The sequence below is a fragment of the Apis florea genome, unplaced genomic scaffold (assembly GCF_048593485.1).
Source record: "Apis florea isolate Af1SG1 unplaced genomic scaffold, ASM4859348v1 contig_3170_pilon, whole genome shotgun sequence".
In the NCBI taxonomy this organism is placed as follows: Eukaryota; Metazoa; Arthropoda; class Insecta; order Hymenoptera; family Apidae; genus Apis; species Apis florea.
The window spans coordinates 3,538,316-3,565,940 of NW_028256714.1; the positions used below are offsets into that span (position 1 = coordinate 3,538,316).

Below are 27,625 nucleotides of genomic sequence, written 5' to 3' on the forward strand. Positions count from 1 at the left end.
ATTCTTTTGACTTTTTCGAGAATCGCAAGCATGACAGTTAGAAAAATGTGAGTTTGAAAGTGCCGGTGTGATTTCTTCTTTAGTGACTTTAAGTGCAAAAAAATATACTTTAAGAGAGCAAATAAGAGAATGTAAGTATTTTTTATTGTATTTTATAATTTATTTTAATGAATTTATGTATAATATTTTCATATTTCGTAATAATATCCATTAAAATAATGCATATGATATTTTTGAACGACCCTTAAGAAAAGTTCATAATTTTTGCCAAATATTCTTCTAAAAAAGATATTCTAAATAAATATTCGTATTTTTAATGATTAATTTTATTCAATTTAATATTCATTATTCTTTAATATTTAATAATAATACACAAATGATAATAACATTATTGTAATCTATTTCAGATTTCTGCTCTACAAAAGATATTATCTATTATATATTTGTGTTAAATTGTATGCTGCAATTAATTTGGTGGACTCGAGAAACAATTTTACATCAAACCACGTTATTATGTAAGTCATTTTACTTCTACATTTATTGTCTCATGATTGCACATGAGTTCATTCAATTTTTAAGAATATATATATATTTCATATTTATTTTTAATTCCATATGCAATAAAATCTTCATATCCTTGATTTAAAATGAACATAGTTCGAAAAAGTATTATATAATAAAAATAATAATGCATTGTTTAAATTATTTACATTATTTGATATTAATAGATAATAATAATAATAATATTAATATTAATATATTCATTATCATATAATGATCATAATTGTTTTATTTTATTTAAATTAAATATTATTTTATTATTTAAATTGTGTTAAATTATCCATTAAAATATATGAGAATTCATTGCAATACATTTAGTTCCAATTCCAGTCACTATGAACGTTCTAATCGTATTCTTTACTGAATCGATAATGTTGGAAATGATATTAAAATGATATAGAGGAAATGAAGAAAATATATTAAAGTAGTGAAAATTTCTATTTTCAACTACAATTATGTTATAAATATTTGTTGCATTTTATTTGTCTAAATTATAAGAAAATTTTAGAAAAGTTGCAAAAGAAAAATCTGCATAAGATTTTTTTGAATCATTAGTCATATAAGTTATAGATTTTTCTAATAGAGTGCGCTATATCGTTAGATTATTTATATTGTAGTACTATACAGGTAGGCATTGCATGTACAATTATCTAGATGAAATTTTAATTTTTAATAGTATTTTATTAAATCATATATAAAATCTTAGTAACAATAATTATTAGAAGAAAGAACGTTATATTTTATAATTATACATATAATTATAATAACTTTATAGAAATATGATTTAGAAATATGATTTATTCTTTATTTTTATTAAAATTAATGATTTTCGTCGTATTTTAATAACTTTTCTGATATATTTAAACATTTTTCATATATCAATTATGAAATAAACAAATTATATCATAGAAAATTTAATATACTCTATAAATATCCATAAATAACAATCTTAAAATTGTATATTAATTAGGATCCATGAAAAGCAGAAACATTCAGATTTCTTTTTAAAAAATAAAGCGTGCAAACATTTTTTTTTCGTGTAAACTTTTTATTGTCAGTTATAAGACACCAGTAGCGAAATTTAATTAACTTCTTCAAGACAATAAATAATACGAAGGTTTGGCATTGTCGACAGTCGAATTAAAGCATCTATACAAGTCGTAAGGGTCAATAAATAAAGAAAGGGAATATTCGTGGTAGGACACACGGATGCTATCGGTAGGTGAGATCGTGTCGATGTCGCAAAAAGCGGATGACGTTGGTATTTTTAATGGAAAGCCGAAGGCAAGTTGAATAGAACAAGCTTTTGGGTAGGGAAGCGACACTCAGTTTCTTTGATCAATAATGAAAGTTCTCTCTGTCTCGGTTTCGCGTTCTTCTTCGTTTCACTGTCTTCTTTCGCCCCAAGCTATTGGCTCTCTTTTTCTCCTTCTTCGATCACCGACGCTCTCTATCTTATCTTATACATTTTTAACCCTTATTCCGGTCTCCGTGCCCCTCTCCCAAGAAGGAGGACGAAACGGTGCACGAAGGTTCAAAGCGAAAGCCAAGTTCTAACAAGCCTCGAGCCGTTCAACGCTTCTGGCCCTCTCCCTTAAATAATCCACTCCTCGATCCGTTCGTACGAAAGCCTTTTTGTAAAAGCCTCGATAGCCTTCATCCACTGGGAAGAGAGTCTTAAAGAATTTTGGACTCTTCTTCCCGCTCAACGGAATTAAGAGTCACGTGTCTGCGGACCATTAAGATTCGTTGGAAAATATTTCGACATCGGATCAGACGTGGATCGAGGGTTCGAATCGTTTCTTGTTAATCCTTCTTGGTATCAAATCGTGCTTGATATGGATTTTAGAATATTTAGAATATTTATATTTTCCTTCTTTCGAATTTTAATCGCATTAATTTAGTTACAATAAAATTAATATAAAAATATAGAAGAACAAATTATTAAAACGATAAAAATATTTGTAGGATAATAGTAATAATTTATACGATATCGTTCAAACATGACATCAGAATGTCGATTCTATTCAGTATCGATTCAAAAACTTTAATTAATATTTACGCGTCGGTGGTCGTGGAATCTGAATATTTCCAGCGCCGTGACTTCGAATATTGTAACAAAAAGGACCTTCTTCCGTATAGTTCGCGGCGAACAAGTCCATTGTGATCCGTTTCCTTTGACATGGGCTAAAAAAAAAAAAAGAAAAAAAAAAGAAAAGAAAACGAGAGAAAGGACGAGTTTCTTGTCTTCCTCGACCTAATAAAAACCTCAAAAAGATTGGCGAGACTATCGCCGTCGTAGGCATCGGCTTCTCGTTCCTTTCTTCCCGGTTTTCTTTCTTTCGTTTCTTTCCCTTGTTTGCGACATCGGTCAAAAGCGCACGGGGTACAGAAAGTAGAGGGAGGGGAGAGAGAGAGAGAGAGACGGATTAGTGTCCTTGCGTAGGATATACCGGCGCGCTAAGCAAGCGGTGCGCACGAGGAGGGACGAGGAGGGCGAGGGAGGACGGGAATTCGCACAAAGCGAAGGGAGGCGAAGTGAAGAGGGGGTGGTAGGGCGCGGAATAATGCTTAACAAGCCGACTTGAAAGGACGGCCGCCATTTTGAGTCAATACTTGAAAGTCTTTGCTCATTAAGAATATTTTACGTCTCCCTCTTCCAACGGAATCACCACCCTCCCACTGGATCACCCATCCCATTCACTCTCCTCCATCTCCTCGTTCCACTTTTCTTTTTCCACTTTTTTCATCTCCTATCCCTCTCTCCTTCTGTTCCGGGGAGAGGTCCATCCCCCGTGACGGGGTGGGAAGCGGGTGGTTGCACCCTCGAAGATGGAAGTTATTTACGCGGCACTCGGAGGCACCCTCCACCATCGTAACCATCCCCTCGTTTCTACGCCGGCCTCCCTCTTTCGTTCGGTAAGACGCAACCTACGCTGGCCCCACCACCACTTCACCTCACCCTCTTCTCTCACCCTCGACCCTTCTAGTCGCAACCTCCACCATAGACTCAACCGATGGCCAGCGTAACCCCCCTCGGAGAGCGTAGGCTAAGGGAATTCCGACTTCGCCGCTGGGCCCACCTCCGTTCGACCGCCCTTCGCGACCCTTCCAACCCTCCGAGCCCACCATCCGCGTCCAACTTCCCTCCGCGTAATCATCGTCCCATTTCGCGGCGTTTTTCCTAATTCCTACCCAATTTCGCTTTTAGCATTTCAATTTATGCCCGCGGACCGATTTGTTAGACGTACCCCCGACCCTGCCGGATCGCAGGATTAAGAAAAAATTAGCGGGAACGATAGAAAATTTCGATGTGAAATGTATTTTATTTTTCTTCTTTTTTTTGTTATATTTTTCTATTTTTTTATCTTTGGAGAATGATGAGAAAGAGAAAGATAGGTTTAGAAATGGTATATTGAAATATTTTGATAGAGATAGGATTTCATCTTGTTTCGATTCGATTTGAATTAGAATAGAATGATTGATCGATATATTTGTTTCTTTTCTATTTTTAAATTACGTTTTTAAATTATCTTTTATCGGGTATACGTCACCTTTGACGTGACAATGCAATTTTACTGTAAAAGTCATATGTCACGTTGAAAGTGACGAGATCCAATAAAACTGCAATGCAGGGACAAATTATAAGCATAAATTGTTGTGTTCGATAAAGATTAAATGTGTCAAATTTTAAATTTCATGTGATTTAAAATTTATAAAATAAATAAATTTTATTGGTAAAAATTTATAATAAACTATTATAATATAGAATTGTATATATATATATATTGTCTTTCTGTGATCATAGAATAGGTAAAATCTTTATTAAATAAGCGAAAAATAAATATATTTCTAACGATCAACATGAATAATGAATATATTTAAATAATTTATTATTTAAATAATTTATTATAATATAATTTTAAATATTTAATATATTTAAAATTATATTATAAAATATAGATAGATATTTATTTATTTTATAGTCATGGAAAAACAACATACTACGGTACTATTTTGTATATTTTTTTGGTCTTTTAATTTGGCAATTTATGGCGTCACATGCCATCTCGTGTCGGAATGGTGTATAGGGGATGTTATGTCACTACGTGGTCGATGATTAATGGTTGCGTACTGTATGGTGGCACTAAATTTTGAGTTACAACAACCGTGTATGGTATATGCAATTATTCATTCAAACTTTGGCACATACTGCCTTTATTATTTCATAGAAAAATATATACTATTGAATCCATGTTGAGTTGAATCTTTATATAATTTGTTCTATTATATCTTTAGATAATTTGTTCTATTATATCATAATTTGGTTCATATAACTTCATATAATTTGGTTCATATAAATTGAGGAATTGTAAGTCTCTTTTTGGTAAATTATTTTTAATTAATTTTAAAATATATCCAATATCCCTATATTCTTTCTATCTTCTGAAAATTCACTTAATTTTCCTTTTATTTCATTCTTTTGAGAAAGATTCTTAATTTTTTATGTTGTGTTGTGCAATTTGTTGTTGCAATAATGACGCAACATAAAAATCACGATAAAATGTAAAAACGTGACATAAAATATCAAGTTTAGACTTGATAAATCCATTTATATTACATTTCACTAACGAAAATAGTTTTTCTACATTAAAAAATCGTAAATTTATAATCTTCCCATTAGTTTATCCGTCTTGTTATCCAATTACTTTCCCTCATTCTCCCATTCTTTCCTTTACAAAATTGCCAACCTCCATAATTATTATTTCCATTCTTTGTCGCGAGAGCGAAAAAAAAAAACGCAACAGTTCGATAATCGTAATCCAACCAGTCCTCGCTTCCCCTCCCTCCCTCTCCCTCCCCCCCCCCTATCCTCGCGACGTTCGTTAGCCGTAACGAACTTTCCGAACAAAAAGGCTTGCGTGTCGAGTTTTTAAGTCATCGCGAAGGTATTTCGCTTGGCAGGCGAACGGTGGCAGGCGAGAGAAAGACAATGGGCCGATACGTACCCCCGTGGAGGGGTGGCTGCAAGGTCTGACTGTAAAAATAAATCACGCGTGCAACGCGTCGCCGTTTCTCGCTCAATTGTATCAACTTTAACCCCTTTTATTGTATCGCTTTTTTTATTTCCATCCTCGTTCTCTCCTCCTCGCCTCCGTTTGACCGGATTCGCATCGACCCCCCTCGCCTCTTTTCTCCTCGTTGCGAGCGAATCAGGTTCGAAGCTCGCCCGTGCGAACACAATCGTGGCCGTGTACGAACGATAGAGAGCGCACGTATATAATAAGCCGGTGAAGAGAGAGAGAGAGAGAGAGAGAGAGAGAGAGAGAGAGAAAATGTGGAGTGAAACAAAAACTGGTCTCGCTAGGTAAAACAATAGAAGGGGGTTCCTCGGGCCGGTGAAAGAAACGGGAGGAGAAAAGTAAGCGTGTGCGAGCGAGTGAAAAGAGAGTGTTCACGGTGAAAGGGCAGGCGGTGGGACGGAGAAGGAGAAAGTGGAGGCAACCCCATCGAACCGCGACGTGTGTGAAATTCAAGAACCTGTAGCGAAGAAGAAGAAGAACAAAACGGCGGCGGTGCCAGCTGCACGGTGCATACGTTATTAGTGGGTCGTTTTGTCCTTCCGCCTCGAGATTTCAATATACCTGTATCGCGGCGTAAAAAAGATCATCACAACTCCGTGAGACGGTGGCTAAGCGCGAGAGAATAATAATTCCTTCGTTGGGATCGTTCTCTCTCTCTCTCTCTCTCGCGTCTCTTCCTACCCCCGTCCCCTTCCTCGTTCCCTTCCTCGTCCGTTCCGAGGCACCCGGGAAACAGGTTCCTCTTTATTCGTCCTGCTTATTATGCAAGTTATTGTTTTCGCTGAGACACGAGAGCTTCGGGAGTAGTACTGGTTCAAGTGAAGGAAGGAGAGGAAAAAAAGGAAAAAAGGAAAACAAGTCCTCGAGTGATTCTCGTTCGTGTATCTCGTTCTCAAGGGTTGCGCGAAATAATTATCATAACTCTGTATCGGTAGTCTGTTTGAAGTGCCCTCGCTAAACTCTTTTTCTTTCTCTCTCTCTCTCTCATTATACTGTTGCAAAAATCTCACGGACGATTCTCTGTGAGAAAGAAGGAATAAATTGAGAAAAATAATATTCCCGGAAAGAGGATAGAGGTTCGATCGATGTGCGTTTCTTACGTATACAATGATGGACAGTGCGTGGTCCATAGCGTGGTTGGTACTCCTCGAGATACGGTCGAATGGAGTGGCGATCGATGGCAGATGTCCAGAGACGACTGGAAAGAGGAATTTTTTTTTTTTTTTGCCATGAGCTCCCGCGGACCGGTCCAGGTGTCCATTGTGAGTCCGAGCCAGGAGGATTCTCAACCCTTAATCCTTAACCCTTTGGCCGCACGCATCCGCTGGCAAGCACCCATTTACCGATCCTGAAACAATGCTGGCCGGACCGCACCCCGGATGCGCACGTTTATTAAGTAATGTCCCCCTCTGGTTTTGCGCTCGGCAGCTGCCTTGGCAAAAAAACCACTGTTGCTATTGTCTATTACTTATTCTCATTGCTCCACGACGCGAAGGTTCCATAAGGATCCGTGAGCAAAGATCGTTACGTTGCCTCGTAAGATTTCTCGTTTCTTTTGGCCTCCCATTATTCTCCATGAACGTTTGGCTAAGTTGATATAGATCTGCCAAATATCTTTGTGCTAATATATTTTTTGTGAGTGAGTTTTAATTTAAACTGTTTTGAGATGATTCGATTAAATCCATTTCGTGTTTTAATTTCGAAAAATTTTTCTGTTATAATAATAAGATTAGAGTTTGAAAAAAATTATTTGTCTATGCTTCTAATCTATGCATTTCTATTTATTATTAAATTATCAATTTGTTTAAAATTAATGGTTCTTAAATTATAATCAATCAAACCTTTCTTTTATGTGAGAGTTAGTATATTTTTTATTTTTGTTATTTCACATTTAAAATAAATCGATCAATATGATTTTAAACTCTCGTTCAATTTCAATTAGATTAAGATCTAAAATTGAAAATTTAAATCTATCGCAAAAACCGTTTTCTTTTTTACGAATTCTTCATTCCTTATATTCTTCGAACGAACTCGATATCACGCTCAGAATTATTCTCTAATTCTCTTATACTTGGTCTTCCATGGTTTAACCTTACATACTCAATAAAGGTAAACTTATACATCCCAGAAAGGTCCAGTTTTTGTACCACGAATTGCTTATAAGAACGAATTCGTATGGAATCTTGAAGGGGTCATGTGAAACCTGACCGAGTCCATGAGCTCACCCCACCACGTGGTCGACGAAAGGGTGGTCTTTGCCATTGGAACCAGTCCTACGTTCATGCAAAATGCAAGAGGCCAGTTTCAAAACGGCCGGCCATCATATCTCCACGTTATTACGCCTCTAAATTATCTCGTCGAGATAGTAAAAATCGGTGAAAGCGAATCAACGGATTCTTCGCATTCTCGGATGTCGTAACGAATTGGGTGAACGAGAGGAAAAGGGTAGGGTAGTAATTGCCAGAGACGTCTGACGAACAATCAAGGGAAATTGATTTCCAATGTTTCATTTAACGACTTTAAAGTGTACGTTTAATTTAGAATGTTGTGTTGCCGTAACATCTACTGTGCCGTATCTCCTATTGTGTTGTTCTTTTAACGAAGGTGATTCTTCGGATTGCCTATTTTTCACTTGTATTCGAGTGTCAGTGATGAAGCAATTAGACCATGGATGAATATTTGATTTGAAATCGATCGAGAGAGAAAATAAATGATTGATTCAACTTCTGAATTTGAATATGTATAATATGTAATACGCTGAAATATAAGATCAAAGTAGTAAATGAAAAAAAAAAAAATAATAATAATAATAATAAAAATTTTATATAAAAATTCGTGAATTACATATTTTGATTGGGAATTATTCTTTTCTTATTCTGTCGAATTAATATTTTTAAATTTTGAATTGAAGATATTTTTTTCTTCATTTTTTTGGATTTTTAATTTATAAAAAAAATTTATTATCTCTGTGTTGTAGCGGTAGTAATATTTTTTATAAATTTTTTAATTAAATTAACAAATTTAAATATATTTTTTTTTATTATTATTTTGTATAAATATCAGTGAAATAATTCTTAGAAAATTATTTAATTAGGAACATCGAATTCTGAAAAAATATAAGAGCGTTCTAGAATTTTCTGTTATATTTTATTCGCTTTATTAACATATTCAGATGATCGATATTGACCTCGGTGTAAAATAATAAAATTTAGGAAGTACGTTAAATCTAAAACAGTAGAAAAAGGCAATCATAATAAGACAGCGAAAAAAATTATTTCAGGAGAGTATATCTTTTTACTTTTTATTACAATTAGCGGTAAAATATATAAAAATCTAAATGAATCTTTTAATTTTCATTTATTTACTCGCGGAACAAAAATATCATTGTGAAAGATTTCAGCAACACGGAGCCAATTAATTTTAATTAGCTAAAAGTTTTTCGGGTCGCCATTTCAAGACGATGACCTTAATCTCTACAGAATCAATTAGTCGCTGATTAATTCTCGCGAAGTATCCTCTCGGCCATTTCCTCTTCGATTGTCTGTGAAATTATCGCGCGTAATTCAGACCTCATAATGATCAGCTCGACTTTCTTCCCCTCGACTTCTATAAAGTTGCAACCCATTCCCGTTCGCGCCTAATTACAGCTAATTAGGACGAGATTCGAGGGGTGACCCTCAGTTTAAAGTTACGTATTTCTTTTAATAAAATATGATGCTGTAATGATGCAACAAAAAACGTAATTAATTATCGGTATAAGAAATTTAAATGATTAAAAAAATTATATTAAATTCATATATTAAATTTTTGGTAATAAAAATTGAAATAATTTGCACGTTTAATATTTATAACTAATTATTAAATAGAAAAAAATGTTCCGTGATCTTTTGTCCACCATATTTGAAGTTCGTCACGTTCGTATTCAAATTCACTATACTTTTCTTAGTAACTATGCTTAGAAGAATTATTTATCAAATAGAAAGGAAATAGCGTCAAATTCGATTTAAATTGAATTATTTAGATATACAAATTCTAATGAATCTTATCTTATTTCCTACCTATAGAAACAAGAGATAAATTCATTAATTAATTGTTTATTATAATATCACTAAAATATTCATCAAGTATTCTTTCCAATGATAACAAAATATTAAAATATCGCATTTATCGAATATTCTTTCCAAATTTTTCTAACCCCTCAAAAAAAGAATCTTTCAATTTGCCCCCAAAAGATTCGTTCCAAGACGATCAAGATCCCCGGCTGTAAGAAAAAAATCCCTCGCGAAAGAATCGTCCGAACGAAGTTAATTATTCCCCGGGAATAATCTCGAGAAGAAGCGAATCTTAAAGGCAAACTGAAAACAGGGACAACAATTGCAAATGAGGGTGTGGTTGCTTAAAATGTCGGCCGCGAAATCGTCCGTTATCATCCCCTTCTTCCCCGTTCGCGGGCCCGGGTGGTGGGCGGGTGGACGGGGTAGCGAGATCCCACCCACCCTTTTGTACGTCCAAGGTATGGAGCCATTGATTTTGAATATGTAATCCGAGGCATTTTATTATTCCATCGTACTTGGAAGTTGGGGAGGGGGGTGGCGTTCCTCTGTAGGCAGGGGCGGTTCGACCTCCACCGCCATCGACCTTCGTCCCTGGTCACAGTCGAACATAGAAGGATGGGGTGGGGGGTGAAGACGAGGGGGTTTCCGAGGGTGATTCGATTCTGTGCGCGCCACCACTACCACTACCGCTCGCACGAGCCGACATCCATTACTTACCACCACCGACGCAACAACCACCACCACCACCACCACCCTCGAGTTCTTGACGCGTGATTGAATATTTTTTCGCTGTGCGCGATTGGTTCGTCGTACCAGTGGCAGGCAGAACAAACGAGTCTGGAGGAGATGGAGGGTGCTGGAGGAGGGTGGTTGGTGGTGGCTGCAGCCACCTGTCAAGCAAAAGAATCGCCATGGTAACCAGGCACCGTCGCCATCGGCTGAAGGGACTCGTTCAAAGGGGGGAGGGTGGCGACCCGGTCTCGCAGGGGTGCCCGCGGGGCTTATATTGAATTTTAAGGAAGTTCCTGCCGGCGGAAAAGATACATGTAGCCGAGGGGGTGGTCTCTCGCGGAAAAAGGTATCGATTGGTATTTCTACGATTTTCAGAATTTTATTTTCTTATCCAATTCTTGTGTCGTCTGGATATCTTTTAATGAGATCTTCTGCTACCTTTCGACCGATGTTCAATGGCGATGTGTAAGGAAATTTTCCTTTTGTCATCGACTATGACTTTTTCCTCTTCTTCTTCTTTTTTTTTTTTTTTTTGGTTTCTTCTTAAGTGTTTATGAAAATTGGTGTCCATGTTAAAGATTGAAGGATTGTAAGGTTAGATAGTTTGAAATGGTGGAAGTTGAAGTTTTGTCAAAATTATTGAAATATTTAAATTACAATACAAGTGATTATGGATGAACTGAAAATTGAGAAAGAAAAAATTGTCTTTCTTCTTCTGTAATCAAAGAATCGCTTGAGTGATGTGATTAAATTACGTTTATGATTGTGGATCTTCTATATTTTCAGTCATCTTCATATTTCTCTTTGATTTCTTCTTTTGTTTTAAAAGGAATCCTCTCTCGGAGGAGAGCTCTCATAAAGTTTGTATGCTTAGCAATACAGACGAGCAGAATCAAACAAAGGGTGCACACAGTTTTCCACTATACTTTTCACTAAAATTAAAGGAAAAGATTTTCCTTCGAGACCAATATAATTATTTACTCTTAGTAGATTGATCTTTTCTCAGACTTTTATTTTAGAAAATCTCGAATATTGCATCATAAATAATAATACTTATAGTTGATAAATAATAATTTTTCAATAATTAACTTCGAATCTGGAAAAATATTACAGTGCAATTTATTTTAAAAAAATACTCTTCCTTTAAAATTATTAGATATTTTTCAATACTTCTCACATATATCTTATTCAATGCATAACTCCGCATTCATATCAACTATTCTCTTTCCCATCATCACATTTTCCAACATCATACATTCTCCAAAAATAATACTACGAATCTTCCAATTAAGAAAATAATTTTAACATTCCATAAATTTTTCGTACATCATCGATTATCGTTATACACGCGCAAATTTCGTTTTAATTGACGGGGAGAAAAACGGTTGAAAAAAAAGAAGCATCCATCGGTTCAATCAGTTTAACTTTGAAGAAATCACGACAAGACGCCGAAATTCGCCGTCTGAATTCGCAGTCTCGGTCGCGGGTGTAGCAAGTGGAAAGAATTTAGAGCCCCCCCAAGGGTCGAAAGCGAGCGAGAGAGAAAGTGAGGGTTGGAGGAGGAGGAGGCGGGATGGGAGTCGGAGGCCCCTGTAATGATCTTACGGCCGTGGTAACTTTTTTAATCAGCGCCCGGTTTAATTATACGGTCGATGAGGAAGGTGCTCGTCCTCCTCTTGCTCTCGCGTTCCCCTTTCACCACCCCTTCGTCACTGCCTCTTCGAGCTTTCCTCATCAATCCCTCGCGCAGACCCGGCCAGTCGTCCTAACTAGGCACCGACTCGCAAACAAGATTTGACTTATTGCACTCGAGCGATTTCTCCTTCGTTCCCTTTTGCCCTCCGCGGCGAACACCGCAAGAAAATTTCCAAATCTTTCCCCGTAATTAAAAACCTACCCTTGTTGTGATCACGTTGCGACCGAGGGAATTTCTGATCGTGATGAATTTGTATTATCGCGGATTATAGGATTTTTGCTTTTAAGGCTTTTGAGACAATTCGTTATTTCTTTTTTATATGTGTTATTATTATTAGATTAGATTAGTTCATTAAATTAGTTTTTCGTATGATTATTTACGATAGCTTTGCACCGTGGAGTGGCACTGGCATTTACGGAAAGAATTTATTATTTCTTTTATATTTGTGTCTGTTTATTTGTTGTAGTGATTTTGATCTATTTATTAGTAATTATTAGAATTTTTTTATTTTTTTATTTTACATGTACCATATTTTTATATTTTTAACATTTATAAATATATGTGTAGATATAGATATAATTGAATATTTAGTTTTATTCGAAGGAACGAAAAGATTATAGCAGTTTGCATTATATGATAATAAAATTTGAAGGAAATTTTATCTTTAGTATCGATTTTTATTTATGAAGTTTAAACTTGAACGTTAAAATATTTTTATACTTTTTATAAAAATAAGATTCTAATAGATCTGTAAAATATAATAATGAGAGTATTAATAGATTCATATCGTAAATGATAAATAAATCATTAGAGTAGTAAGTTAGTAAGTTTTAATGAATTTTTCTCTGAAGGAATTTTACATTCTTTTATGAACAGTTATTACTTTTAATTGCAATCAAATATTTTTCCATTTTAATGTTATAAAATAGATATCGTTTCAAAATTACTAATAATTTATTTTTATTCTCTTCTAAAATTATAGTTGAATATAAAATTTGTTGAATATTTTATATTCAACAATAAAAAATTTAATAATTGGAATACGATAAATTTTACAAGTAGAATATGGTGCTTGTATAATCGTAGGGTAAACGAGGGTGGTTAGGGTGGGGGTTAGAGGGTGGTTCCTCGGCCAACGATACAATTCGAGCTCCTCTTCTGTGCAATGGCGCCCATTTGAGTTTCGTGTCCCTTAAATGTTCTCGTTAAATCTATTTAATTATCTCATTAATCGCGGTAAAAAGAAACTGAAAATTTAACTATAAATATATTTCGATAAATTAGCTTGAAATTCCATGACTTGTAATTTTTCTTGGAAATTCTATAACTTTAATTCAACAAAACATAACTAGATGAGAAATAACAAATAAAATTTAATAATTAAAATATGAAAGGAAAAACAATTTATAAAATAAGTTTATAAAATAAACTTAAGAATTATCAAAAGATTATTTATAAGAAAATATGAGAAAGTAATATAGAAAAAAAAATTTCTAAACGTAATTATATACTTGTAGAAAATTATTTTCTTGTTTATCTAAAAATAATATTGATATGAATGCCAAGAATAACTACGAATAGCACAGTTAAAAGATTATTTTCAAAGATAGATCTTAATAATGGAATTTCTTTGTTGGAACGTGTCAAAAGTCAATTCTTCATCTTTTTGAAAAGTCAAAAGCTACCCCTTCGATAATATTCGATGTGAACCTGTGAATGGTTTTACCTGGTCGCGTGCCACCTACCTGCTGTGCATCGAACAGGTACGATATCGATTCTATTGGGTATCGAATCAATGGTGCGAAAATAATAGAAGGTATTGATACCTGTTGCTGAAAGCCCGATTTGTTACCTGCTTCCCTTTCCGTGCACCAGGCAATTTAACCATTTCCTTCCATCCAAATAGGATATAATTGTAAATAATATTTGTCTTTTCAACATGATAAATATGTAGGAAATACTCAAGATATATACCATTTTAAAAATTCATTTAAAATAACATGATGAGGATTAAATTCTTTTTTTCTTTTTAAAAGTTAAATTTAAATTCATATATATATACAAAGCAAGATATATAGAAATTATGAAATGGTTGTTACATAATTATGCCACATAAAGTACACGAATTTTTATGAACTTGTTCACGTAGAGACTTTATAAATGAGGAATAGAAAATAAGGAATAATAATAATAATTTCGTTTTTTTGTTTCGTTCGTCACAGTAAAATGAATTGTGCAATTAAAATTTACGTATCTACTATTTAATCTACGCATTATTTAAAATATCTGTGATTCCGTATAAATAAAATAGAATTAGAGAGAGAAAGAGAGAGAGAGTGGAGAGAGAAATTAGAGAATATTATTATAAAAGAGAATAATTATAAAAATTATTTCCAACGATGTAGGTATATACTTTTTCAACTTCGATTCAAATAAGGCTGTCTTATTTTTAAATTATCCATGCGTCTTATCGTTATCGAGTCATGGAATATTAAAAGAACGGTATTGAAAATATTTTCAATTTATACCGAATAATTTTCTGTTTGTCTCGGTATTTGCAAAACGAGATCCGCTCTTATATCGAAGGGATCTCAAACACTTCCCGCCTTCAGCCACGTTGTTAAAAGTACGAGCTATAAGCGAGCGTAAAATGAAGTTTTAATGGCGTCGCCGTTCAATTCTGCCCCGATCCCTCTCCACCCCCTTCGTCTTATTTTGTTTCCTCTTTTTCTATTTTTCTTTTTCTTTCTTTTTTTCTTTTTTTCCTTTTTTTTTCGGTGGAGGTCGATAATCGCCATCGTCACGTTTTATTCCGCGCGTCGGGTACCGTGGTTCGGGTTTACGAAGGATTTTCGTGGTAAGCGGTGTAAAATCGCTTCGTCGACATTTTACGACTTCCACCCTGACGATGGTGACGACGAGAGTTAATTACGGCGTAATTAACGTGTAAGGTAATCCAGGACTTACGTTTCGTTCGAACAAGAGACCCGGGATCGCAATTAGTGCGTAGCCTTGTAAGACCTATCACTTTGTAGGGGGTAGTTTCGAAGGGAGCTATGTTTTAGGGCTGTAACGGATTTCACTCGTGTTGAAATTTCGCCGAGATTCTACGATAATTTCATCATATGTTAGGTATTCTTGTTTTTACACTATTTGAAATTCATTTGTTGCTTTTAGATAGTAGCATCTAAATATATTCAAGATAAAAGAATACGAATGCAAAAATAGTAAAGGTAAATAGGCAAAAATTATTCTTTTTTTATATTTCTTTTTATAATTCTTCTTCCTTCACATCGTTTTTAATATTTTTTTATAAAAATAAAAATTAATTCAAAGTGTGTATATATATAAATGAAATTCATAGGAATAAATGTAAAAAAGGTTACAATAATAATCAATTATGTTTGTATCATCGGTGTATATAGTATTTTACTATAAAATATTAATAAAAGGAATAAAATTGAATTAAAAAAATTAATTTAACAATCTTATAACTTTGATCAATTGTTATCGACAGCAAAATTATTCTTAATATGTTTCAGCCACCCTTCGTTAGAGGGTAGGCACATCTGACCGCGTTTTCTCCCATTTTGACAAGGTAGAAAGTTTTTTTACCTGCAAAGACATTTAGGGTAGTAGATTCCTGTTTTACCAGATCCAGTGGCTCTCAAAACTACATCTCTCGTTAATTTTCACGTTCGAAGGTATCTCACGTATTACACGTGACGCATCGACTCGCTTTTAAACGATTTATATGCGCGATAAAACAGTCACTTAAGCGCTGAAAGTAAGAAATGTGGTCGTATAAATTCGAATTTAGAATCTTAATTGCTTTCGTTTATCTCCGAGGAAAAGTATTTGGACGCATTCAAACGACCACTAATGTGTAATTATACTTTGCCATAACGAATACGCAATATTAAAATCGTGCATATTATCATTAAAATATGCAATTTATTAATCATATATTTGACAAATTTTACGATATTAATATATCTTCATTGTTGCAATAATTATATTTTTAAAATGTATTTCTTAATATTTATAATATATTAAAATTGTTATTCGTATAATATTGTTACATATAATTGTAACAATTATACTTTTGAAATATACTTTTTTCTACAAAATTTCACATTACATTTATTGCAATGCATTAAATTTTAAATTACATTGATAAACTACATTATCAAAAATAATAAATTAAATGATAAATATTTTATTTTTCGCATAAAAAAGAAATCTAATAATTTCCATTTTAAATTTAAAAACGAATCTTCAAATAAATATCGCCAAAAAAAATTAATTCAAGGGGAAGAATCTTTGTTAACGAAACAAATTCGAAACGTTCCTGAACGAAAGAACGTGCGAAAGTAATCGAACGTGGAAGAAATCACGTGTTGAACAAGTCGAGGAGAAGCCGGTTTTGCCGTGGCAATGTATTCTCTCCTGTAAAAACAGTTATTATTTTTCCGACAATTGTTCGACCAGGCAGATGTATACCGAAAGGTCGCTCGTTTCCTCTCTCTCTTTTTCTCTCTTTCTCCCTGTTGCACTTTCGTTTCGACGAAATTTGCATACGCGGGAACGAATCGCAGGATCCGGAAGGACGTCAGGTAGCGATGCCGTCACAGCTTCGAGTTTCGTTTGTGTGCGTGCATACGGTGAAAATGAAGTGGCCCAGGGCATTAATAACTGTACAAAAGGGCCTTAAGACCGGGGTGGGAAACGTTGGACCACGATGCATAAATTAAATCGAAACGAGTTTCGCGAGACAACAGATCCGGAAGGGTCGAAGCCTCCGTCATTTTCTGCTCGCTCTGAACACTTCTACGGTGTGGCTGTTTTCATTGATGTTCACAAGCGACAATTGAGATTGAAGTTTCCTGTCATTAACATATTAATGAATAAATCTTTTGCACGGGGACGTTACGTTGTAAGTGCTCGTTTCACGATGGTTCTTCGAGAAGATAATTGGAAATTTAAAACAATGTTTTCTCGAGTCATTATCGAGTGGTTAAACAGTTGGAATTTTTCACACGATTCCCCTCATTTTTTATATAAAAAATTATGTAAAAAATTTTGATTGATATACTTTTGAAACATCTGTTTCTGATGCATAGATATTCAATAAATTACACAAAATTATATTATAACATATATTTTGTGATACGAAACGCAACGAAAATAAATATTCTGAAATTCTGAATTTATCGCAAAATTAATCACAATTATTCACAACACGTCAAAATAATGAATAAGATTCGTAATTACGGAGGCACGCCAATAATTTTATTTTCGTAATATCTTTTCTGCCAACTTTGGAACACGATGACGGCGACGATGATGATAATGAGATTATTATTGAAATAAATTAACACGGCGCTCGAGAACTAATCACGATATAATTTAATTATCTCGGAGATCCGTGACGATGTCTAACCCCTGAACGTCGCGGATGAGAGTCGTGTCGAGCCGTAACGACTTTTAGGCCGAGGATTAAGCGCGATGATCAGCATTGATAAAGACACAAATCCCCGAGGAGAAGAGGGGTGGGGGAAGATGAAGAAGGATTCGAAGAAGAGGGTGGAAGGGGGAGGGAGGACGAACGTGTCCACCAGGGTGCTGAAGAATGCGAAGACATCACGATGCTCTTATTTTTCGATCCCCTTCGGCTCTGTCGTGAACGAGACAGAGACACCATCGTTCCTGATAATCCTTATAAATTGGCACGATCGTTCCTCATCAAGTTTATTGAATTAATACGCGATCTCCACCGTGATAATTGCAGCCTCAGCACTTGATTCCTTCCCTTCGAATTATGAGAAATCGAATTGAGATATTCCATTGTTCGTTTCAAACTCGATTTTTGGATTGTTTGATTCTATTTCACGTAATGCAAATTTGCAGTTAAAAAAAGAATAAGCATCTTTTAATCTTTTGCGCTTGAGAGAAACGATTGACATTTGCCAATCGATTTTGGAACAGGAATTGGAACAGAAAGATTCCAAAAGTAATGAACGTACTGGCAATAAATATGTGTATTTCTTATCACTTAGGATTCTAAGCAAGACTTTCTTATATTTTACAAAAATTGACGATGTATCTACGATTTCCATATCTCAAGATATTTCATTTTTAATCGAATTTATACTTCTTATAAGATGGAATTCATTTCTATTTTTATATTTGTAAAAGCTTTCATTATCGTTGCAGCAAACTTTCGTTAAAACAGAAAGATTCAGATTTTGGAAGTAAAAAATATATCAAACTATATCGCTTCTTCCAACAACTTAAAAAATTATAAATTCCAATCATTGTCCCGGCAAATGATCGATATAATTCGTACTACGTTGCGTTTCGCAAACGAGAAAAGAGGGAAAAAAAAAAAAAAAAAAAAAAAAGGAAGAAAGACGGTTTTTGTCGTCGTGTTAAACAAAAGCATCGGATACCATCGGATCTTTGAGCTGTCGCTGTAACTCATCTTGCAACTTTCACCCTGCTTGCCTGTACACCACCCCAGACAGTTTTGTTCCTTTCTGTCGGGCGGAAAGCAATTGTTTCGACCTGGCAGTCTGCAAGAGAGAAAGAATAAAATACGAAGAGTGGTCGGAAGGTGGAGGGAGGCGGGAAAAGGGAGAGAGGGAGGCAGAAATTATAAATGCGCGACTGGCAGCGACACCCCATTACTCGGTTGGGGCCCTCTTCTTTTCGGCGCCATTGCATCGAAAATGCTCGCACGAGTGAAAACAAAAGGCGAATACTGCAGCCTCCCTTTTGAGAGTTGTTTTTTCGCTCGTATTAATGCGGTACACGGTGCAGATACACGGTTAAAATATTAAAACGCGTTGGAATTCCAACGGAGGCGCGCACCCGGGCTAAATTTCGCGAGGAAACATTTCTACCCTTTTCTACCGGTGGCGACCAAGAAAATCTCCATCGACAAAGATCACGAACCGGAGACAAAGGGATTAAGCGTGAGATCGATTCGCGATTACCGAGATTTTGATACGAATTGTGCTGTCCGGGAGAAAAAAATGTTAAATCTTGTGTCGAGGAGTATGAAAGAGAATTTAAAGAAGAATTTTATTTAACACAATGGTTAATCTTCGCTTGAATACACGAATGCAAAAACGTTTAAAAGTTAAGATTAAATATTCAGTATTTATTTGACGAAAATATTTCGTTGAATTGCTACGAGTAACTTCAAATTTTAATTGATTCGATGTGGGTTGTCATATATCAGTGTTTCTCAACCTTTTTTACAGTAGTCAAATAATATGTGATTTTCCTTTCTTAATATTTTTATTATACGATTATACATTTGATAGGATGAGTAAATATTCCGTGGAAATTAAAAAAGAAATATTAAAATGTTTAATACGCGCAATCGTATATCGTGAATTTTCCATTTTCATCGTTTCGATTATTCTATTAAAATAAACAAGCATGTAAAATCATAGAATTTTTCATACAAATAATTACAACGATTCTTAGAAAAGAAGTAGCGATTCACAAGAGAAGAGAATCCATATTTTTTCCTCCCTATACTCGTTTTCGAATAAATAATCGTACACGAAAGATATTTGCAATAAGTGAAAAGTTCTCGAATTCCGAATTGATTTATAATCTCGCGTTTCGTTGTGTACATTGGAAGGGCTTACACGATAAGGTCAGGAGACACGGCTGTTCCCTTTTCTTCTCGTCTTCTTTTTTCCATTCGCTTCAACCTCGTAAATCCGCGTCCATGTTGGTCTGGGGTTGAGCGCGCACTCCGACGCGCATCGATCCGAGACGTCGCGTCGCCTGCCTCTCTTTTTGGATCCTCGGCATGTGTTTCCCTTCGAACCTACCGACCAACACCATCTCCACCTCGCTTTTTCGCCAATCTATGTTGAAAGAAGTTGCCAATGCATCGGCAAAATTCTGATATCCACCGTTTTCGATCGAATTCTTCTTCGTCCAATCACGAAAAATAAATATTTATTACGAAGATATTTATGGATAATTATTAGAATTTTTTTTTTTTTGTTAGTTTGCAACTTGTTCAAATAGTTGATATACAATTTTGACGTTGTAGCGATATTGAGATTATTTGTATTGTATAAAGTATTTGCAAATATTGAATATAGTTTGAATATTAGTTATGTAGATTAAAAGAAGATATTTGGAATTATGTATCAATAAATTTTTTCAGAATTTAAATGATAGAAAAATACGCTGAACTTGGAAGATTGAAAGAATAGGGTAATGCAAAATTAATAATCAAACAAAATAAATTGTGAATTCCTTTATTTGTATCAAACTTATGATTTGTTGTTATGAAACAGATTATCAATTTTGTTTTGATTCAAGAATATTTTCCTTATATATTTTTCAAGATTATTGAAAAATGTATGATATTTAATATTTCACGCGAACTTTTGTCTTCCATCGATCAAAATTAATTCAGATTAATCAAAATCTTCGAATAAAAAATTTTATCACACCTTAAAACGGTATATCAAAGCATTAATTTTACAACAATTTCTTGTATAAATACCAATAACAAAGGTAAAATAGTTTCAAATTTATGATTTGAAAGGATCGTAAAACGAGCAAGATCTTTTTATTCCCATTAAATTTAACGTTTCCGTGAATCGACGTGAAAAAGCGTTGGAACGGATCGCTTGATCCTCGAAACTTTCGTATTCCATTCACGTTATAGTGATTTAATAAACGGAAACTTTCGAGTGAACTTGGTCTTGGTAAGAAATTAGTTTGAGAATCCTGTATTAAATTAGTAGAACGATGGAAAATCACCGCGTAAGCATAGCGGTAACATTTACCATGGATAATATCCAGGAAGTTACGACACGCTAATGAAGTTAAGCTCTTCCTCCCGGACCAGTCAGCCCGCCCTTTGTCCGGGACAAAGATGAAAAATAACAAAGAGGACAATGTATTTCAGGAAGTGGAATTTTAGATACAAAGTTCTTTTGACACGTTGTGATACATATTTTCATTCAGTTTATTCCTTATCACTCGCTAATTTCCACCCCCTTTAAACAAAATATTGCATATGTACTTTAAAATAATATACATAGCAGGATTCATAATTGGATTTGTCCAAATTTGCAAAACAATTAGAAATTAAACAATTATCAAATATTGGCGTTTTATTAAATAAAATAATACATACCTCGTGAGAGAAAGGAATTATGAAAAATGTAAATATACGTTAGCTTAAGTAATACACTTAATACACTAATCTTATACTACTTATAATTCGATTATAATTCAATAAAAATCGAATAATCGATGTTCCAATTCATAATTCAATTTTCTATTCAATTACATTATAATTCATAAAGATTCCTTAAAATAGAAAATTACGCTTCATTCATTCGTTCGAACAAATAACTCGTTTACAACGTCATTTACGTACGTACGAAAATAATTAAACAATCAGGATACATTCTATTTCGGAATTCATCCGCGCGAATCAACTGTGAACGATCGAAAGTCCTGCGGAATAACGTCACATTCTCCTTCTCTCACGTGAAGAACACGAAGAGGAGGGGGAGGAAAGGAGTTTGCGGAAGCCGGGGAGGGGGAGGGGACCGGTTTCTCGTATTTCCTGCCTCTTTCTCGCATCCACCCGCGATCAATAGCGTGTATTCTTGACGCGCACACATTGTATCCGACGAGAGAATGAGAGAGCACGCGCCCCCTCCCCTACGTACGCGAGAAAGGGAGGAGGCGAGCATGGGCGCGCACTCGCGCCGCGAGCTGGAGCGTACATGCGTGTGCGTTCGCGAGGGAAGCGCACACGTGTGGCGGTGAGAAGCGTGGAGGAGCAGACGCGAGCATCGAGGGACGACTCGCGTAAGCTTCAATCTTCGCCTTCCATCCGCGAGAGAGAAGGCGAAGGGGGTGAGACAGGTGGTGGAGGAGGGGGAAGGAGCGAGAAGAAAGACGAAGGAGAGGATAGGCCGATGGGATGGCGGCAAGGAGAAATAGAGGAACTTTTATCCGACCAGCACCGAACCGAAAAGCTTTTTCCAGCTTTCGAGCTTTTACACACTCGCGCTTTCCCGAGCGACGGAAAGGCCGCCCCAAATGGAAATCGCTCGAATTTCTCCCCCTCCACGAGCGTGTGTGTGCTGTATACGCCGGTGTATACGTCGATTGCATACGCGGATCTTTTTTGCATGGCCCTATTCCGATCGAGGTTAATTTCTATCTATTATATCTATTCTTAGTGGAAAAGAATGATGTTTTTCGATTTTTTTTTGTCCTCGTTTAGAAAGTTAGAAAATAGAAAATTCTTCAATGAGGATACAGACATGAGTAACATGAGACGTTACTTTGTGTATGTTGGTTTTGTTTTTATCTTTAATATATATATATATAGAATTAATGATGAATTATATATTGACAGTATTAATAGATATTTCTATATACGTATATAATTATTTATTATGCAAATTGAATTATGATTATTCGATATTATTACTACGTGTAGTATATGGATTAGTTAGATAGATATTTATGGAAAGAATAATACACATCAATTCTTTAACGTTATAACATTAAAATCAACAATTTTTCAAAAAGTATACTCGATCTCTTTGATTCCCAAATAGTTCAATCATTTCGATTTCTGAATGATTCAATTCAAAAATAATCAAATTTGAGAGTAAAATTCTCTCTTATAAGACTTATCTCTTTCTTAATCATCATCATACCTCATTGAGAGTGAAAATTATCATCCAAACTCTCAAAAATATTTTTTACTCTAAATAGATCGACTTTAAAATTCTCCTTACACAATTCCTCTATCAAAATAACATCATCTCTATAATAGATTATTACTACAATCGCAAAGTCAAAGTAACGATCGATACAGATGATACTATCTTCTCGATACTCCACGAGACATTGTTTCGCTGTTTTCTCCGGTGATTTATTGATAATCGGCATAACGGGCACGAAGCCGGAGACGCTGTAACGATGCCACTCCATCTTGGTTCAACCCTGGCGACGCTATTCGTTGCTCTTTTCTCTTCCTCCTTCGAGTTTTTGCCTCCTTCCGTTCGCGCCCTCGGATGCCGGTGATGAATGGATCCTGGCGAATCTCCAGGACAGAAGGGAGTGGAAGGAGGGAAGGGAGGAGGAAAAAAGATATCTCGGCCTATGCGAGAATTATTCGAAGACGAAGGCTCGTGGTGCTCGGGGGTGTGAAAGAAGAAACGACAAACACGGAGGTGGCTGAGACGGACGGGGAGGAAGGTCTGCCGACGACGTCGAGCTTTTCGTATGATTGATCGAACCGGTTATATCCCAGCTATGGCGGATCATCGTTAACGATGGATCCATCGATGGATCCAACCTGATCTATTATTAACGCTGTCATCAATATCTTTTCGCGAGCATTTCTCTTAACCGTATTTCCAACCACGTGATGGGCGGTGGATCTCGTTTATCTCGCATTCGAACCAGATATTTTTCGCCTTCGTGAAACGGTAACGTAGAGGTAGATTTTTCTTAACCTAAATTTGGTAAACGAAGAATAGATAGGAGAACTTATCGATAGGGGAGAAAGATTAGATTCATTTCGAATGAATTATAAAAATTTTATCGTCAATTATAATTAGATATATTTTTAAATGAGATGTGTAAATTCGAATGTTTATGAAAAATACAACTTTTACAATATAAATGATATTCACATAGTGCTATATTCTTCAAATACTATGATATATTCTGTGCATTCTATAGATTTCTCTACATTTTGTAAATTTCACATAAATGCATAAAGATCAAGAAAAAAAAAAAATACAATTTTATTCACAAAATATCTTCAAGTAAAATATCGCAATTATACGTTTACTTTTAATTTTTCTTGAGTAGCTAAAAGTCGAACACGTAGCGTTAAAAAATGATTTTTAGAAGTGTAATATTTATGCATATCCGTCCAGGCACGGAACACCAGTCCCATTAGCATTCTTTCCCGTGGAATATCAATGGCCATCGATACGTGTCATCTTCTTTCTTTTCCGCGTCACTACACACCTGCCCCATCCAGGGGCGCAGGTAAAACACACGTCGGATGTTTAAATTAAACGTGGGAAAGGGATGGCGTGCCCCGTTTTGACGCTCTTCTCACAGAGAGAAGATCGCATAAATCAGCATACATGCATTCGACGAGGAAAAAAACCTCGTACGTGCCGCGTTCGAAGGCGAAGGGTGTGTTTTTCTTCGGAGAAGTCTCGAGGGCCTTTCCACGGCTGGGGTGAACGCCAACTGGAGGGCTGGAAAAGAGCGAGAAGGAATCGCCGTTCGAATTTTTCAATTTTCAACTGCGTGGATCCCTTCCATTTCGAATAATGGTCGTATCGATTTCAGATACGAGGGTGGAAGTGGACGTCGAATAAAATCATGTTCGTTCGAGATTTCAGATTGTTTAGATATTAAATGAATAAATACTTAGAATCGTAGTATTTTATGACTATAGTTAAAAGAATCGAATTTTTCGTATTTTCGTGAACTCTTTCCATTCGTTTTCGAACAATAATCGTGATTTTTTGTGATTTTCGAGGAATTGTATGTAACTAAAGTAAGAAAAGTTTTCATACATTACGTTGCAAAGAAATTTAGTTAATCTAAGTAAATTATCATTCTAGCTATGACGAGCAATTTTATTTTGAAAGAAAAATCTATTTAAAGAATTGAAATTATACTGTCAATAAAGTTTCATATAATTTCGTCCGAGGATCCTTTTTATAACTTACTCTTTTCTTTTTTTATATGAATATTCTTTTTGTAATAACAGGAACCAAAGACACGTGACAATCGTAACTAATAAATCAAAATCGTGTACATTGTCAAGTGGCTCGACAAAGGATATTCGATAGATCGTATATTCCGGGCCCGCAAGCTTTGCGGTTTACAATAGCGCGGCGATACAATGGTGACGATACAAATATACTTTAAACATCAATTAATCAATTCTGAAAAAAGGTCGAGAAGGTCGAGAATGATCCGACAAACTGGAGTGCCAGTTAGAAAATGCAGCCATCGTCCAATGTTACAAAAGAGCTACTTACACTTAGTCAAAACTCCATCATTTGTATCAATCTCTCCTACTGACAATATAAAAAATAAATTTCATCAATTTATTCAATCGTTAGATTTTAAATTTTAAATTTAAAGAAAAATTAACCAAAAAGCTGCTCGATAAGATAGAAACAAAGAGGTTTATGATTATTCCTAGCCTTTCTCTACCCTTAAAAAAAAAACAATTTATTTATACAAAAGAAAGCTGCGAACGAGATCCTCAAAAGGTATCCAAGGACGTCGCTTAAAGTTAAAAAATCGATTCGAGAAATCGGGCATTTCACGGTGCTCCTCCGTTACAATGGTGTTTTCATTTCTTCGATCCTTAATGATGCATTCTTTTATGCCGAGTTCCAGTTCTCTTATTTCTTCCCTTCGCCTCCTTTCTCCCCCCTCCCTCCCTCCGTCCCTCTCTCTTCAATTAACGAAGCCGAAGATCGCGCGCCGACGCGCTCGTTTAACCTTCCATTTTTTCACGATCTCTCTCTCTCTCTCTCTCTCTCTCTCTCTCTCTCTCTCTCTGTCTCTATCTCTCTCGTCTTCTATTTATTTTCTTAGTAAATTACTTGAGGACGGTCCGGGACACGGCGGAAAAGGGGTGGCCGGTCGGGGAGAGACGGGGGGAGGGGATGAATTGTCGGCGAGAGGTGTGGGGGTTGTGGGCGGAAGAGAGAGCGGGAATGAACGGCGAGAGGAGAGAAAGAGAGATGATCAGAGAGAGTTTAAAGACGTCCGCACCCACCTGTTGAGACGCTCTCATAATTAATTCCATTTCATACCGCCACGCGCTTACTTTCTTTGGACCACGATGGCGCAAGAAGCAAGAAACCGGGTTGGAAAGGGACAGCGAGAGACTGATAGACCGCTTATCGCACAGTTTAAGCAACTCTTCACCGCACGTGTTCCCTCCTAATTTTATAACGACCGGAAAAGTTTTATCGGAACGGAAGTTTAATCTTTCTCTTCGTTGGGATTATTCGATTAATTTTAATCCTTTGATTACGATTATCGAGAGAGAAGGGGGAGCTCGATGCTTTATTTAATTTAGGGTGTGAATAAGATTTTTACATATCTATGATGATATATGTTTTTTTTTTTTATTTATAACGAGAAAATTGAACTTTTTCGTATATTTTTGTCCCGAATCATTTAATTGAGGGGGGTTACGAAACGTTAAGATACTTTTATTGTTCATGCTAATAAAGAAAAGTTTGTACAGATATATTTATTTTATAAACAATTCTTTAAGGAGCACGATATTTATCGCAATATCCAATAACAAGAGAAAAGTTAGAAATTGGAAAGTCCTTAAGAGCGAGTAACATAATATAAAGTTATAATTGAACAATTACATTCAAATTTTCCGGTTAGTTTCCAGTTATAGAAAGAATCGGTCGAGACGGTCTCTGGAGAAAGGTTGGCCACGTATACACATACACACACACACACACAGAGATCGTTTCTAGTTTAGACGGAGTATAGTTGGGCGGCAAAACTTTCTTTCGCATCCATTCGGTCGCGTTTTAATCTTTCTCCGGGTTTGGAAAGCCGCGGGGCCGTCTGCTCCTTCGGGTAGTTTCATTTCAATTTCATCCCCCGTCTCGTATTCCACCCATCTCCAAACCTCGAAGCTAACGGAAGAGGCAAGGAATAGATATCTACATTATGCTGATACGGACCAACTACGTTTCATCCGCCCCCCGACCGCGATCCACCCTCCTATCCTTCTGGCCACCCCCTTTTTCCCCTTTCTTCCTACGTTTCTTCCGCCCTTTGGTTTAATCTTGCCAACTATGATATGTAATATGAATTTACGAAAGTATTTACGATCGTTGGAAACCGGTTGTCGCGATACTTTTTTCTTTTCTTTCTTTTCTTTTTTTAAAATTTTAATTGAAAATTCTTGCTTTCAAAATCCTTCTCTTTTAACTTTCAAGATTTAATCTAGAAATTTGCTTACAACGATCGGAGTTTATAATTGTCTTTGTCCAATCAGTAAGATGATTCATTACGATGTCACGATTGAATATAATGATATAATGATTAAATATAATTTTTCTGAAGTAACAAACAACATTTATATAATAGCATGAAAGAAATATTTTTTTTTTTCTATTTCTCTGGAGAGAGATGAACAATTCTCGAGAAGATCCTTGCACGATCAGAGCAAGTATCAAGTATCTATCGTTCCAGAATTCGTATCGGCGTTTAGTCTCGTGCGACGATGGGTGGCGTCGCGGGGGAGAAACAGGATACATAAGAAAAGTAGCCATCGTTCTGGCTAAAAGCGGAAAAGGAAATCGTTCTCCGCCCCCTGCCACGCTAGGGTGACCCTCTTCCTTCCTCCTTTCCCTTTTCCTTTCCCTTTTCTTTTTTTTTTTTCTTTCTTCTCCTCT

The 27,625-nt window shown here is 35.6% G+C and overlaps 2 long non-coding RNA genes across 3 annotated transcripts in view; one reads left to right on the forward strand and one right to left on the reverse strand.

The window, feature by feature from the left end:
* Nucleotides 1-8: 8 nt before the first annotated feature.
* Nucleotides 9-27,625, forward strand: part of LOC116414238 (uncharacterized) — a 262,405-nt gene continuing 234,788 nt past the window's right edge. For both annotated transcript variants that reach the window (XR_015292594.1, XR_015292595.1), the window contains exons 1-2: nucleotides 9-131; nucleotides 408-515. This is a non-coding gene — a long non-coding RNA (uncharacterized LOC116414238). The remainder of the gene's footprint in view (nucleotides 132-407; nucleotides 516-27,625) is intronic.
* LOC147657370 (uncharacterized) lies at nucleotides 18,151-19,904 on the reverse strand. The gene is made up of 2 exons (XR_015292546.1): nucleotides 19,793-19,904; nucleotides 18,151-18,703 (listed from the first exon to the last, which is right to left on the reverse strand). It is a non-coding gene; the product is annotated as an uncharacterized LOC147657370 (long non-coding RNA).